At 29.4% G+C, this 12,254-nt stretch overlaps 1 protein-coding gene across 4 annotated transcripts in view; it reads right to left on the bottom strand.

Moving 5' to 3' along the window:
* The window catches only part of LOC119682374 (heterogeneous nuclear ribonucleoprotein R), a 47,514-nt gene extending 35,647 nt beyond the window's left edge, over positions 1–11,867 (bottom strand). Inside the window, exon 1 of one of the 4 annotated variants that reach the window (XM_038095794.1) lies at positions 11,669–11,867. The gene's annotated coding sequence lies outside the window, so the exon portion shown is untranslated. Of the gene's footprint in view, positions 1–5,958; positions 6,320–11,668 lie in introns of those variants that run through there. The other 3 variants (XM_038095796.1, XM_038095792.1, XM_038095793.1) reach the window with 3 other exon arrangements.
* Between the last annotated feature and the right edge of the window lie 387 nt (positions 11,868–12,254).

Here is a 12,254-nt window from a genome sequence, read left to right as displayed (position 1 = left end):
GAAAGAGTCCGTATTTAAAAAAACGATTTATGACAGTTGTGTTAATTTGTTCGATAAACTACCTCAATAATTTTATTGTTGTCATGTTCAGTGGTGTGGTTTAGATTGGTGGTGTAGTTCTATGGGTGTTTTTTTTCCATTGTTGCAACTAAAAGAATGCATAGACAAGAATGAAAAGAGCTACATAAATATAAGCTTGGAGGGGTTGAAGCAATGTGCCATACATTAAAAGCAACTATAAACACGTGTTGTGGATTGGTTCGTTTGATATAATTTATTCGTATTAACATTGTACACAAATTAAAATTCTGATATTAATAAATATTTCTCAATGTTTTAGCAGAAAATGCTATGAATAAAATTCGTGTTATTGTAGCCATACCGGCTAGACAGTATCGGTATCGCAACTACACAAAATCGTTGTGTAGTAGACCAGACAGAATGCGGAGTCACTATAAATGCTCTACTACCGCATATCGTACAAACGCTTGCAAACCAAAGAGTATTTAAAATTGCCGTTATTTTGTCACTTGCTGGGTGGTGTGAGCGGTAAATTGCGGTGGTGTCGACGGTGGTTGTTCACTTCAAAAAATATGTGACAATTTTGCTTGGGTGCTACGTAAATAACTATGGTTATGTACAATTTGTGTAAGTGTTGACGAAGTACAATAGAAAGGAACAAAAAATACTGTTAGACAATGTCTTTTGCTTTGAGCACGCACGATGTACTCTGAATGTTTATGCATGCATATGTATGTTTGTGTATATATGTGTGTGTATGAATGAATTAATACAAACAGAAGTGCAATCCAGCAAACATCCTTGACAGTTAAAAGCACAAGAGAACTCAATGTTTCTTGTGCTGTCTAACACAATGTAATAGACATATACAAATATGGCACTACAAGGAGCACATCGGCATACACAAATACACAACATTTGTTATGCCGGTATATTAATCTATATGTGTGTATATTATCTGTATTATACATACAAACAACTACAAAATATCAAAAGGCAGACAGGCAGTGCATACCCATAAGAAAAGCCCCAAAAGCACACTGAACAAATAGACAGCAGAGACGATAGGCAAGACAGCTAAACCGACCTTATTATTGATTTTAGTTTTAAATGTTTTTGCCGGCATTCTTACTGGATTTACACAGTAACTGCACGTTGCAGTTAGCATTTGTGTTGTGCTCTTTCTTGCCGAGCAGAGAAGAAGGAGTGGCGTAGAGAGTGAAGCAAGTTTTCGCTTTAAAATAGTAATTAAAACAAATGCAAACTCTAATAAAATACAAGACAAAAGCTGTGTAAATATGTTAATTACAGTTGTGGGTAGTCAACAGGATGGCTTCACTGCTATTTGAGAAATGTGTAGATACCGTGAAAATCTTTTTGCATAATTTAAATATAAATCAAAACATAAAGAAATTACGAAAACGTTAATGATAACGTGATAACGCTTTTTTGACGAATTGATCTATGTTTCTCAACGGCAGATTCGTAATGTAGTGGTGTAGTTCAAAATAATTGATCATGAAAATAATCGTCATGAAAAGATTTAGAGTATTCTAACTTAAGAATAAGTAATTACACAATTTTAATATTACCTTTGATTAGTTATGCTACAACTAGATCACAACTACAATAAGCAACATATCAGAACGGTAGAAACATGATCAAAAAACACTGACATAAATGACATTTTGCAGAGAAGGGAGTAACAAACTGTCCAACTTCGATATGCAGATAAATCAGATCTCTCAGATCATAAAAATTAAACCATTTTCCAAAAATATAAAATTTTTTTTTAAAGCAAATTTTATAGATGATGCCGAAGAGTCTATAAAATATTCTTAATTTTAGGAAATAAAAAAGAAATCAAATAATGTCCGCACCAAAAGTTGTTTAATGGCGTGGCGTTGTATGTAGGTCAGCCACGTGTATAGATAAGCTCAGTAACTAATATTTTTCCCAAAAATTTACTGCAATGCGAAACTGCCAATACTAAAAAAACGTTGAAAAAAAATGCACCATTAAAAGACATGGCAGACTCGAAGTCGTTTTACCAACACATAGACAAACACTGACAAACAGAAAATGCATTATAAGAGACACAACTTACCAAGAAGTTCTTTTATACTGAAGTTTACATTGCCATTACATGTATCTGCAAAATTTTAAAGCACCCAAGAAACTGTGTTCATGCCAAAAAAATAATATACACATACACACACATATATATATTACAACATTTCATATGCAAGTAATTTTTTTTTTCATTGAAAAAAAAATACTCTCAATTCGCTCTGTTCTGGTAGTGAAAAAATTTACAAAAAAATGTTAACCGTTCAACAAAGAATTATAACAAATATTACCCCAGGGCAACGCTCCAAGTCATGTAACTACGGCTGCAACGAAAAAAAATGTACAATAAAATTGAGAAGAGCACATGTAATGTTGTAGCAATTGCATGTGTATTTATGCTGCATGTTTGAAGCGCCATTATGCTGCCCCACTACCAACAGATAACACACAACAAAGCAGGGGGCCAACGATAGCAAGCAAGCGAACCAAGTTGACTGCATTGGAAGCGCAAAATATTAGCCCAAACAAAAAAAAACAAAAATAACAACAAATATTTCCATTACAAATTTTTTCATTTTATCATTTTGACTTTTTTTTTCTGTTGATACATATTTTTTTAGTTTTTTGATAGTTTTTTTTTATTTTGCTTCTTTATTCTTCTTGCGCGCATACCTTTTTGCCGTTTTTAGTGCACATGTTTTTGTAAAAATAAATCTTGGAATACGTGAAGTGAAGCACATGATGCTGCAATAACCAACAACAGTAAAATCAGCAAAGCAACATGACACAGGATTGCCATTCATGCGCTTTTTCAAGTTACTATGCCAAAAACGGAAAAGGAAATGCTTTTAAAATATTTATATTTATACATATATAAGGGACAAGGGACAAGGGACAATACAGCAAGCACAATACATGCACTTAAATGCATAATACGTTTGTGTTTGCACAAACACAAATACATATATGTTATGTTATAATGGTTGCATAAAAGTTACTGGTGAATGACATAAGAGAATACCGGTTCTGTTGCAATTTTAACTTAAACATGTAATGGTCCTCGTATAGGATCATATCATTACTTTGAATTTAATAATTTCTTTACATATTTTACGTATAAAATCATCATCTATAAAATATTATCGTATAAAAGTAGCCAATTTAAAGCTTAATTTTGTAGAGTTCAAGAGTTCTTTTTTTTTTAGATTTTAAAGGTAGTCATTGTTATTGACATAATTATATTTAAAAAAATATAAATACATGTAATTAAAATAATTTTTGTCAATGTTTTTTGTTAAATATTTGCTAAGTAATAAAATTTTTTCACCAAAAATAGCACAAGTAATACCAATAGTATACAAGATTTAAATAAATTTTCTCACCAAAACTTATTCCATATGTTCATGTATAAGTGAATTATTGCAATTTATATTTCTTTAAAATGGCAACCCATAAACTTGAGTCAAAATTTTTTATGCATTTTTATAAAACATGTTAAAAACGTGTTTCGCACATTATTAAAATGCTTGCAATGCATCGTAGCAATACTAACGACCCAACTTTTTGCATCACTACACCCCACAACCTCCAGCAAAAACTGAACAACTCAAATATACCACCATACATTCCCTACGACACCGTACACTTCGGGTGACTTTTCTGTCGCAGTCACATTCACATTCACATTTGCTGTCAAAGCTTCAGTCCGCCGCAATCGTTATTTTCGCCTGTTTGGAGTAAAACGCAGCAAAAGAAACAAAAATGGCGAGCCGCCAAATAATGCATACACATATTGCGCAAACAAATGCATGTGTATGCGTAAGTGCATGTGTAAGTGCATGCACTGAGAGCAGAGTAAAATGCACCATGTTTAAGCAAACATAAATTGAAATATTATACGATTATACGATTAAATTATGGTTGTAATTTTTTAGCAAACATTTTCATTTCAGCCAAACCGAAGCGACAAATAAATAAAATTTTCTAGGGCCTCATAAAATGCATTTTTATAATTTTTCTTCTTTTTCTTCTATATAATCACAGCACCACAGATTGTGTTATGGCATGTTCGCTTCATAAGGAGGGTTTATGCAAGTAATTTAAAATAGTGCAAATACTAAGAAGCTTTCTAAAAGCACACTCATGCATGCATACAATTGCATAATGTAATACATATATATATATATAGAAGAGCATCTATATATTTGCTTTGCAATGGGTAAGGTGGGTGAGCAAAGCAACTTGCTGAGGTGGATTGTATATTATAGTTATTTTATGTGCATTGAAATACAAGGTGTCAGAGTGTAGAATCAAAAAGTAATGATAAGAGGCGCGAATGCGAGCATGAATGTTGGTAAACGTATAGAAATCATACAAGAGTACACATTTGTTCTTTTATACATACAACATACAACACATTGCAAGCAATAGAATGATTGAAAGCAAAGCACACAGCACAGCACTCGCCATAAATTAAACTTGATTTAATAAAATTATTTCATTTTAATGTAAATAATTTCAACATTAGAGCTTAACAATTTGGCAACCCTACGTCAAGGGATCTTAGGATGTCTAGATATAATCAAAAATAAAATATGTATATAAAAACAAACAAAAAGAAAAGAAAAGAAAAGAAAACGAACTGAAAGCGCAGCAGAATACAAAAGAAAAGCAAAACCCTTTACAAATCCTGTACCGAAAAATCAAATAAAGTTAAGAAAAAGGGCAAAACAACATAAGGTAAAGAAACTAAGAACCGGTCCACTAAGTTTTGCACGTTCTCTAATTAAGTTTTTTTATTTTTATTTTTGTTTTCGTTTTCGTTTTTTTTCGTAATTTCTTGCTTTACTTCAGTAAACTTTTACGAACGTCTATGGAAACAGCGAAAACAAAATGGTGGACAACGAAATGTTTTGCTCCCCACTGAGCGATAATGCGATTGTGACGTGAATTGCAGTCGAAATGCAAACGAACGCAACAACAACACAAACAAAGAATTGCACATTTTGAAAAGTGAATGGAAGAAAAGACAGAAATGAAAAATTTTGCCACGAAAATTAAGAGTTTTGTCTGTTTGAAAACGTGGGTGAGAAGAATATTTTAAACAGATAAATAGTAAATTATAAGTCACTTCAAGCAAACTGATTTATGTAATAATAATAATAATAATTTATTTTCATTTATTTATCAACAAAAATTAGTTTTATTGATTTTAGTTGAGAATTGAACTGTCAAGCAAGAAGCGCTATCAAACCTGAACCAACAACAAATTGGAAAGTAGCAAACATTTTGAAATGCCAGCAAACACATTTGCAAATGGAAAAATTTAGTTGATTTTTTATGAAAGCTTGAACGAAATGTCAGACAACACCTTTTATTTAAACTTTACCGACGGCATACTCTTGCACTTGCCTATCGCTCAACAATCGCGTAATGGCATTTTAAAACTTTTTATAAACATTAACAAATTAATTAAAGTATTATAATTAATTGGAGTCAACGTTTTTCAAAGAACAAGAAATAAAATTTTTGCTAAAAATGGATGCAGTAACAAAGTTTAATAGTAGACATTGGTTTTAAAATTTCGTTTCGTTCATTCGAAAATATTGTGTGTTTTAACTTGTCAGATTTGCACTTAATTGCACGAAACACATACACACATACATACATTGCACACTACATGCACGCACAACACACACACGTACACATGTACAAGCTACAGTGAACTTTCAAGTATTATTTTTATGCATAAAAATTTTAAATGATTGAGGAGAGCATTCCGTCTTTGCACTTTTTTCTTTATACGATATGCGATATGCGATATGTTTTAGATACATTCACTAATGCTGTTCAATTCGTTGTTATTACCTTTTTATAATTTAAAAGAATTTTGTCACTTTTGTTTAAAATTTGTTTAATTTATTAGGAATTTTTAATTATTTATATTATAAAATTTCCTCGTTTGTTTTGTTTTAAATATTGAGATCACTTGTGTGTTGCAAAATGAATTTTTGGTAAGATAAAATCAACTATTGTAAATTGCTTGGAATTTTTATACATGAAAAAAAACAAAATAAAAAATTAAAACTAATATGAATGGAAAACTGATCCAAAGCAATTTTAGTGCCGCGGTGTAATATGGCGGACGCTACGTCACCGGTTCTTTTCGCTCGTCTACTCGCAGCACAATCGTCGTTCTTAGTCTTCACGTCGTCACTTTCGTCGAACAACACAACTTGGTGAATCGCATCAAAGGCACAGGGACCGCTGTGCTCAGAATGCGCCTCATACAAGCACATCAATAATGCACACACTTGCAGTAGTGTACCACTTCCATTCAAACTCACAATACTACAAGCGGTATATGAGCGAAAATTTAGCAATTCTCTTTATAGTTCAACAATTAGAATTAAAGCAACAATACAAAGGCAGTAAACTTTACTCTCGCAAAAACTTGCAAAAACACAGATACACACCAATACTATGACAATTTCAATATGAGCGCACAACACACAGCAAGTTCTGTTACTCATGCCGCTTATAAAGTTTAACATAGCTATACGACAAAGTGAGGTGGTCAGGGTGGTAAGAGCGCATTACGAATTTGCAGCTCAAAGCGTATTGCAAAAATACAAAAAAACTCTATACACTAATGCGACGGCAAAGTTTCAAGGCACACAGACACGAGTTTATTTTGTACTGTGAGCGAAAGGTTAATGGCAAACGACGGTAACGTTGATTCCTCTCTCTCTGACTACAATCCAATAAACGTGTTGCACGATCCTCTGTTTTGTTTAGTTCCCCACTGTCTATGTGAATTCATAACCGCGTGTAGCTTGTGGATGGCAAAAGCTGTGGAAGACATAAATTTATAGGACCGAATTTGCAAAGAAAAACTAATGACAAAAACAAAATTCGCAAATACCTAAAACAAAATTCTTTGCGAATGTCAGACATGAAAAGTTGTGTGAAAACAAATATTTCATGTAGGCGCATAAAACGAAAGCAATTTTTTCAGAATTTCATCTTTAAACATAAAATAATAAATATATGCAGTAAAGCGATTTTGGTGACGATTTTCGAATTTTGACTTTTAGGAAATTCTAACCGGTAAACTTAGTTTGTATAGTTAATATAAATGACAAATTCAGCTTTTCAAATTTAATAATTAAATACATGATGTATCTGTATATATATTTAAAAACATTTATTTTTAATAATAACAATATGAACTAATTTAAAATCTTTTATATGAAAAGATAACATAACATTTTAATTATGTTATAATCTAATTCGTATTTTTTATAAAAATTTAAAATCCATACGGAATGTTTACATTATATTACATATAGCACACAAATACAATGAACATACATATGAACACGCAATATAATATTGCTACTATTTTGTATAAATACGAATACGCATAGATAGTCTATCTATCTAACAGACATTTATTCTGTGACAAAATAAGAGTTAATTATTTCTTTACAATATTTTAGAAATACTATGTCAGAAGATGCAGCGTCGAAAGTAAAGAGAATACTTTTAATATTTGGTAGGATGATTTTTTATAATAAAATAATTATTTGATACTACACAAAACTTTATATTGAATTTTGTTTAATTTATAATAAATTCACAACCAATCCATAATAAAATAGTTTTCATAAAACTTAATTATTTGATTTTTTTATATTGTATATTTGAATTCTGCGGTTTTTTTCTTATTCTTTGGTTGATGTCTACCTACAGCTTTGGCATAGCACATTCTTTTCACTTGAAGTTATGTTTGATGCTAATATGTATGTATGCATATGGCAAGGAAACTGTCGACGTTCCACATAGATTCCACAAAATTATAAACAAGAGATTTGTATGAGTTGAAAGGTTTGTTCAGGTAAAATGGTTAAGAAAATTTACCTTGTGTACCTTATTTGTTAATTAAAAAACAAAATAATGTAGAAAAAGTTTGTTGTTATTTTGAGTATTGACGGTACTATTGTACCGGTTGTAACACAATTAATTATTTACTTCCTTAAGTGAGTGGAAGTTTTAGTTAAACCAAAAACACAACTAAAAACATTTTTATGAAATGTGGGGGAAGTTACACTTATTTAAGAATAACAAAAGTACTTGTATCGATACAAATTATTAAAATCAAAAGATAATAATTGACATTTTCAATTCAAATACATAATTATATATATGTAAAAAATAACAAAACAAATAAAAAACTTATGAAATTTTTGAATTTTTCAATTGTATATAAATATGTACAATAAATATATATACATACATATTTTGAGTTATCACTCTAGATAAGTAATAACATCAGGACAATATATAATGTCACTATGAACCGTTATATGGGATTGAAAAACATACCAAAACAGTAAACCAGATCTTAAATTGCTCAAATTATCTTATCCTTTCGTTAGACAAAGAAATTTTTGGTACCACTTTTTTTTACATTTACTATAATATTTATTTCTAACTATAAAAAATGAATCTGATTAAACACATATTCTACATATCTGGAATACAACATCATAAGTTAAACGATCTACATTTATTTGAAATGGTCCGGAGATATCTATGCTGGTGTGTAATATCAACAAACACAATCTTTAATTTTTACACTTCAGTAAATCCTTTCCTAAATCATTTCTTAAATGTTAATTATTGGATTCGCTCCATGCCCACGGTATAACGCCTAATGACAATACCCGGACATGGCGAAGGCTAGTCACCTAAAAAACGTCAAAACAGACTACAGACTATAATCTATCTAATGGCATACTTAACTCCCATCCGCAAACCGATGAAAATAAAAACAAAAATTTTACAATTAGAACTGTATATAATTAAATGTAATAAATATATACGAGTATATTATTGTAAATTATTGTCATGAAGAAGACTCTATTTGAATTTTAAGTACATAAAAAATATTTGCGTGGATATATAATTTTTTTAATGAACTGGATCTTCTGAATCAATGCCCTGAATTCAATAGAAAAAACAGCGCTGAAAAAGTCAGGAGTAATTTTTCAAAGAACTCTGTGCTGTAGGAAACATCTGTAAAAACATATTCAATTGTATATTAGCAAATATATATATACATATTTATTAAAATTTTGTTTTTTATATTTTTGTATATGCTGACAGACATATATTAACGAAACAATATTAAATATATTACAATTTCTTTTTAACTAATATGCACTTATTATTGAAAATGAAACCATTTAAATTTTGTTACAATATACATATACATGTTTATATATAATTATATATTAGTAACACATATGTATTACTCATACTAAGAACTATTGGTTTTTACACTATATTTTTGCATAAATAAATTCCTTTCGAAATTTAATATTCCAACTACAGAAAAAGCAATTAATCAATACAAAAATTCTTAAAATGAAACATTAAAAATTTAATTGGAAATATTCCTCTGATGTTTTCGTATTAAATTTTATTAAAATATACAATGTAACTGTTTTGTTTATAAAAGTAAAATTCCAAAAATTCATAGAAAATTTATTCGATCAAATTTAATTCTATGTAATAAGGGAGTGGTTTCGATGTAAGAGTTAACTACTAATCGTCTACTGATTAGATAAACTGTTCGTGAGAATTGCAGAAAAGAGATAGCAAATTAAAACCGAATTATGTCTTATCATTATTTGAATTTTACATCTCAGCGGATTAAAGTGCGCATTTGGGGAATACCCCCTTTTTCCTTTTTGAAATAAAGTACGAATAATAACATTCATCAACTAACTAATTTATACAAAACTTAAAAAAAACAGAAAGGAAAATTCGCTCAAAAATTAGAACTAAAGTTCTAAATTTAGAGCTTTTGGTGCATACAATGTATTAAAATTTTTCAGTTCTAAATTCTGGACAATTCGAATTTGTGAGAGTTTTAATTTGTGAGCTTCTACTGTATTACTATTTTACTATTACATACTTTTATTACTTGTATTTATTTTTTATTTATAAAAACGTTATAAGTTACATGATGTATCAATTACATAAAAGACTATTGAGAAGTATTTAGACCTCTGAGAAATATGTGTAACTTCTCAAGCATTCCGTAGATTCGTATAAAGTGTAAACATTTAACATCACGCCCACTAGAATTCTAAGTAGATGAAACCAAGCTAACTTATCATATCTATACAACTAATTACTCGATAATTATTATCATTATTTCTCCAACTTATTGATCGAACCTCTTTAATATGATTTATTTATTTTTAAATTTTAGAAAGAATTTATTGACAAATACCGAAGTTCCTAAATAAGACCAAAAGACTTATTTTTACATCACTTATTGGCACTATAAATAAAGTTTTAAATTTGAAGTAAATGCTTTTATATAGTAGTTTGATGGTGGGGCATGACCACTTTTAGTTCGTGAACTGTTTTATCTGGTTTATTCTGTTAAAGAACTAGACACACATATATTAAGTAGATGTATTTCACAAATTCAGTGAAATGTACATGTGTTTCGGTTACATCACTTATGTAGATAAAAAAAAGTATTATAACTTTTAATTTATAACTTAACTTATAATTTATAAGTACTATATAAGTATAGTACTATTTTAAATATTTAAGTTGCATATACTTATTAATTTGAGATAATACAATAACAGCTTTATGATAAAAGTATTTCTTAGACCAGCAAAATAAACCATAAATCATGAAATCACCTTCACAGATTTGGAACTATAACTGTTCACATGAACTTAAAATTTCCAGTAAGAGTCATTAACACATATATTGATCACGTTCGTGCCATTTGTAAACATAGCTTATCAGTAACATTGATTGAATTATGTGATGTGTTCAAATTGATTCGTCTCAGTTTATACGAATATATACTGCACCTATAGGTTACAATATATTCTCCACTACTATACCAATTATTCCGAAAACTAAAGGTATATAAAATCGATTATAGAGATTTAAACGACATATATAGACTGTGAGTAAACAAAAAAAAAAAAAAGAATTGTAAATCTTTGTTTTTAATATATATTAGAACACCTTTTTTAGTTACTTAAATGTGTCGACCTCTTCTTGAGCCTTTCTTGTTTACATTATCACTTCATTTGTTAATTTTTTTTGAAGTAATTAAACCAGAATACATATCCTATACGGTTATAAAAACATACATTGATACTTCTGTAGAATTTTTGTAAAAACTTTAATTTATAGTTCTAGACGAAGCGAATTACAATAAGTATATATACGATTTTCGGAATAAGGTAAATGTCAACTAGCACTACGAGTGCTACAAAATGGAATAAAAATGTAAGACCCATATGTCGTATACGAATATATCAGTTTTCTATATGACCCATCAATTTGTTAATAGAATTTTAAAATCCTACCATATCCAAACAACTGCAAGCATTATTTGTATATTATATTACATTAGATGAAATAGTAAAATAGTGTTGAAGTAATGAGATTGTATAGATTAAACTGAAAACTAATACTATCCGGAACTACAAACAAAAAAATAAAAACAAATAAAATTGTTTAAACTTACTTGAATTTGTTGTGGCCACAATAGCGTTGCTGTTTTATTTTTAACTCGACTTTGGGTTTGAAAGATGATAAAGATTTTATTTTTTTAGGTTTAGATAAAACGTTCTTAGGTTCGTGTAGTTTGTAATTTTGCAAGTTTTTACGCACACTGCACTAAGTTTACAAGTTATAATTCGAATTATTTTTCAGTTTTTTTGTTTTTTAACATTGCTTTTAAAAAGATTATATAAAACAAGAAAAACAATCTTTAGTAAGACAAAAAGAGTAGCTCACTACAGAGAACACGTTGTAACAAAAATATCTAGTTTAATTTGATAATTATATTACTTGTATTTGTCACACACTATATACTATATATAACTATATATATGATATATTAAATTCTATAAGTGTTAAGTGTTGTTTTTGTTCTTGTTCTTTGCTTAACGAATATTCTAATGAGTTTGAAGACGAAAGTTAATAATAATGATGTTTAATAGACTAACAAATCCAGATTTCTGTTGTTACTTTACTTGCGATGGTACACCAACATAGCACAATTATGACACAAATACAAGCGCGTTACACTAAGCGCACATACAGGTGCA

This window comes from Teleopsis dalmanni, chromosome 2, assembly GCF_002237135.1.
Source record: "Teleopsis dalmanni isolate 2A chromosome 2, ASM223713v2, whole genome shotgun sequence".
NCBI lineage: Eukaryota > Metazoa > Arthropoda > Insecta > Diptera > Diopsidae > Teleopsis > Teleopsis dalmanni.
Note: the sequence above shows the minus strand (reverse complement) of the source record. Positions and strands in the feature narration are given on the sequence as shown.